Source organism: Sipha flava, unplaced genomic scaffold (genome assembly GCF_003268045.1).
Source record: "Sipha flava isolate LNK unplaced genomic scaffold, YSA_version1 233_pilon_pilon, whole genome shotgun sequence".
Classification (NCBI taxonomy): Eukaryota; Metazoa; Arthropoda; class Insecta; order Hemiptera; family Aphididae; genus Sipha; species Sipha flava.
In genome coordinates, this window is record NW_020272873.1 from 188703 (window position 1) to 194736 (window position 6034).

Consider the following 6034-nt stretch of genomic DNA (forward strand, 5'->3'; position numbering starts at 1 on the left):
TGTTTCATTACATTTGCGCGACTGCTTTATTTGCCGACGAATTAAATAATAGAACAATACCAATTTGTTTTTAATCATTTTTATCTTTCAGTCTTTTGCATTTTTGTGTATTTGTAATTGCTAGGACAAAATATTTTTCAACCTCTAAAAGAGATGCATTTTGTTCATAAATTGATGAATGAAATAGTGACAAGTATCAGTTTTATAATCTTTAAACAATTTCAAAAATACAAAACTCCAATTTCTAATTACCTATTATCTTTACATCTTATAAATATAAACGAATTTTAGTTTTTTATTTCAAAATGTATTTTTCGATCGTCGAGGAAAATTCTGCGTTGTTGCATATTAGTTATAGTATTTTAACACATCTATAATTAGGTGCGTATATTGTATTAGTCATTATCACTACACTGTTAGTGTAAAATCGTAGAGAGTAACTAATTTTTATGAAACTTTCTTTATTTTTATCGTAAACCAGTTATATGTAGGTAATTGGAGAGTATAATTGTGATTACTTAAACATAAAATTTATCTAAAATATTGACTACCGATGTTTCCGTATAATGGCATAGCACAAATAAATAATATTATTATTATTTTACATTACTTCTATAATCATTTTTAATTTATACATATTAAAAAAAGTAATTTTGATTACTTTTTGAAATAAATATTAATTTATTAGAATATATCGCTTGTTGGTAAAATACGTTCTACGGAATATACATACCCATTGCAATATTTCTGAGATAATTAAGATAATAAAATGTTGATTTTTTTTTTTATAAATTATAATTTATACAATTTAATTGTATATAAGGATAAAGACTACAAATATTCATAATTTAACTCAATTTTTTATTCTACTATAAAATTAAGTAAAAATAACAACATTTTAATTAAATTATAAATATTCATGCTCCTCACCCCCAAGAAAAAAAAGTTTGTTTATCTTCATTATGATCTCAGCTTTCAGGAGATATCACAATGAGTACATATTTATGGGACACTTTATAGATGGGCGGATGCTGGCCATTATACTAAATGTGTAACAGTGAGACCTAATCATTTTATGTCATAATGCAGTAAACTATTACATACGATAAAAGATAATTATAAACATGAAATATCACAAATGATGATGTTATAGTATAAATAACAAAAATATTTCTTGATAATTATTATAACTTCTGAGCTTTTATCATATATTTATTCACATTGGTGTTAGAGAAAATAGTTATAAAAATATAAACTGTTCATAATAATTTGAAAAATAGTTGGTTGCTGTGAAAACTGTAAATATTCATTAAAAACAAAGAAAAACCTTAAATCATCAAAATTGTGTTTACCAAATGTATTAAATATGTTGAAATGATTCTTACTACCGCCAACTACGAAAATGGGATACCATGATAAACGTTTTAAAAATACAAAAAAATTGAGTACATGCATTTATTTCTTACTCAATTAGAGTATATAATCTTCAATAATTATTTTAGAAATAAATAGAACAATATATTTCAACAATAACATGAAAATAAACACAAACTTGATCATACTAAAGTAAGACGTGAGGAACTTATAATAGCACATAAATACGATTATTAATACACAGTTGGCATTGTTAGAGGTATTGCAATGTTATAATTGATACATTTTATAAAAATAGACAAATAACAAGTACCGTTAACATTTAAACAGTAATTAAAACAAATAAAATACTTTAATTAACTATAATAATTATAACTAAGGACATTTTACGCGGAGATTTGGTGTAACTATCCATCACAGGCATGGAAATTTAGTTGTAATTCATTTCCTATTAAAGTGCCAATCGATTTGTTGATGCGATAATGATTTAAAAGTGTTTACGGTTTTATTAAATCATGAAGCTTTCTTCGGAACAACTTTCAAACGTTTTAAATTTTTTCCTCAGTCGCGACTTACCTTTCGTCGTTAACGGTTGCTTATCGCCCGTTAACCAATACGGAGTCTCGTTTATTATTCATATAATTAAATTAATCTAATTTTGTAGTTGAAGGTTAGCGGCAACGGCCGCCTTCTCGGGCAAAAACCTGCGCAAAACAAAATACGTTCTACACTTGCTTCATCTCACCACTTAGACACCGAATACCAAGAAGTCAAACACAGGAAGAGCCGTAAGTCTACCTCTGATACTTCAAATTTACATAATTTTCAAATCTCTACAAACTTACAACACATGATAATAAATCATCCTGTTCTTAATACGGACATCGATATTAAATTCACGTACGATAACGCCATGATTTCGGACGTTATAGCCCTATTGATAACAACGCAATTAACCTTTGACGAATACCCGCGAGCGATACTACGAACACTATCTCGTTCAACACGATTGTTCCCGATGTCACATATACGAAATATAACAATGATCAATACCTCAAACAACTCTATACCAATTTCATCGGTACGCCAGTAATTATCATCGAATTGACTGATTCAAATTTTTCTACCTGGCACCCGGCTAAACTCCTTAGCTCTAACTTTTTTGGCATTTCACTATCATACTAGTATTAATATCCCTAGAAACCCTTCTCCTAATGTTAGCTCTACATCAATGCCAATCTTGGAATTAAACCTAAACAAAGCGGATTGGAATTTATTCTCCGATCTTATAAACCGTAATTACGTCAATAGATAACATGTCTTGTCCGCTTGAAGCTTACAACCAGCTTACCCTAATTATCTCAGACTCCGCAAACTATTCATTCCAATTTAACACAAAATAAGCAAATTATATCCTCCCTTACCTCCTTGGTGGGACTACACTTGCACCGAAGCTGTTTAAAGTTGGAAAAAGTTATTCCAAACATATCGCCGCTCTGGTTCCATTCATAATTTTTATTGATACAATAACGCTTGTTCCTTTACGACTCGTCTAATCAAATAAAAAAAATTATATGCCTGGAAAAATTCTATAATTACCTCAACCCTTTCTCTTCCATCATTTCACTTTGACAATCCACCAAACGTTTTCATAATTGCATTCTTCCTCCTACTCGCCTTCATAATGATGAGTGGTTTAACGATTTTTGCCTAAAAGTCGTACCCTGTTATACTTCTTCGGAAGCAGAAACTTACCCCAACCCCTCAACCACATACTCACAATTATCTCCTGCCCACTATTTAAGTCTACCTTTAACTCTGGGTGAACTAAATAACAGTATTTCCTCGCGTAAATCCGCTGCCTCCGGCATTGATTGTATACCTCTTTTAATGCTAAAACACCTACCCACCATCACCCTAGATCTTTTATTCAAAATACTTAATAATTTAATCAATTCTAATCTCATCCCCATTTCCTGGACCACATACAAAGTCATCTCGATACCTAAAGCCCATTCAAACAACTCTTTTCGTCCAATAGTTTTAGCTTCGCTCTGAAAAGTAGTCGAATACATTTTCAAGAATGACTTGATGGGTGGTTAGAGTCTAACTTGATCCAACCCGACAATCATTATGCTTTCAGACGTGAAAGGGGTACCACTGATTGTCTGGCCAACTTTATTAGCGATATTTATCAGTCCTTCAATAATAAAGAATATCTTATTGCCACCTTTATAGATATTCGGGGGGGCCTTTGATTTCGTGAACATCCCGTTTTTAATCTCTCATCTAAATGCATTAAATCTTTCATCATCTTTCATAAATTTTACTTCTCGACTCCTCTCTCACAGAATTATATATTTTATCTCCCCCTTTGGCTCTACCTAAATACGCTCTACAATAACCGGTCTGCCTCAAGGCAGTTGCTTGAGCTTAATTCTTTTCAACATTTAGATGTGTTTTATAGTCAAACGTTTGAACTCTTTTAATTTCAGATGCCTTGTATATGCAGATGATATGGTTATTTATTCTCACAACAATCAAATCGACTCTGTAATTACCTCTCAAAATGATGCACTGTGTTCGTTGCATTATGTTCTATCATCTTCATATTTTTCATTAGCTCCTGAAAAATGTAAATCCTTAATATTTATTGGACGACGCTACTTATTGGAATATACTATTGGAATACCCTCAGTGTATTTCTACTACAATCAATGATTATTCAATTCCTTACGTCTCTAACTACACATATTTAGGTCTAAACATAAACTCCTCACCTTCATGACCTAACCATTTTCGTCACCCGCTGGTCTAACTTTCTTAGATCCATCTCCAATTCATGGTGGGGATCTAACCCTCCTACTCTTTTACTTACTTATAAATCTGTCATACGCGCCAAATTTGATTATTGTTGTTTCTTCTCAGGCTCTTCTGCCCTCTCACACCTTAATAAAATCAATAAACTACAAAATTCTTGTCTAAAGTCTATAATTGGAGCCTTGAAATCCAGCCCGTCTACTGCCATTGAGGTCGAAACGTCATGTCAACCACTTCACATAAGAGTTAAATGGCTCACCAGTAAATTCTTACTAAAACATTTATCCAAAAAAGACTCCTACATTTTTAATTCTTTCCTTGAGGTTTACTATTCTTGGCGTTATGTTCAAAAGTCTCTGCCAGTCCTCGCTCTAACAGCACATTATCTTACAGTTATGCATAATTACATTATCCAAACTAACAAACTTCCATTATACCTAACCAATTTTCAATCTTTACTGCTTACTTCTATCACTCACACCAATAAAAATTCCCTACAATTTTCACGAACTTCTTTAAATTCCTTACCTTCCAACTTTGTGAACAACATCTTTCTTGACTTTAACCATATTAATTTCCCGCTTTTCATTCTTATCTTCACTGATGGCTCTGTGTCTCCCCTGCGGCTGACTACTCATTTTACATCCCTGAGATTGATATTTCTTTCTCCAATAACCTCCCATCCATAGCATCTTCATTCACAGCAGAATGTTTTGCTATAATTGAAGCACTCAATATAATCTCAACTTTACCAATGAATAAATTCCTTATCGTCACTGATTCACTTTCATGTCTTCAAGCTCTCTCTTCTATTGCTTTCAAATCCCAAATTTCTCCCCTCATAATCACTATCAGACGAATTTTATATTGTTTAACTGAATCTGATATTGATATTCAGTTCCTATGGGTACACTGGTATCGCCGGTAACGAATTCGCCAACAAATTAGCCAAGCCCTCGGCATTTCTCAGATGCCACCCAAGCGCACAAATTCCATGGTCAGATTTTACCCCCATGCTTAGGTCTTGTACATCCGTCCTTTGGCTTACACACTGGGGATTACTCCCACTCCATTTCGCCACTTGGTATAGAAATATATCTTCATCAATCTTACCACTACTCTGGTTTCACAACCTTAATCTCTCCAGGAAAAGTATATCTTCATTCTCCCATCTTCGTTTTGGTCACACACTACTCCTTTCCCATTCTTTCAAACTAGCTCTGAATGATTCTTCTCTTTGCACGCTCCACAATGACCCTATGGTTTGTGATATTAGCCACCTAATCTTCTCCTGTCCCAGTCTATCAACTCAACGGGTCCAACTTATTTCCCGTTTAAACCTTTCCAACATTCCTTTCGTTACCAAAAATATTTTTTCGGTTCAACAAAAATATATTGTACTGTACATTTTATCCTTTTTAAACCATACAGGATTTTTAATCTAATCAAATATTATATTGTCTTTCTTATTTATAAGTAATTTAATTATTATCTTGTATTTCATCACTTAACTTTTGAAACTAATAGTAACACAAAGTTTTAATAAAAAATAAAAAAATAAAAATTTTTCCTAACAAAATTATTTCAAAGTTATTTTATTAATTTTTTGGAAATTTAAAGGAAAAAAATGAAAATGCGCAAAAGTAAATCTTGGACAGATTTGGCTTTAAGTAGAATTAAATTAAATTTTTAAAATATTTTAACCACAATACTATAATACATATACATTTTATACTCATTAGTTATACCATTGATTATAAATACTATAATTTTATAATCAATGGTAATACTCAATGAGTACATTGAAAATAAAATAGATCTAAATTACTACATGTTATCC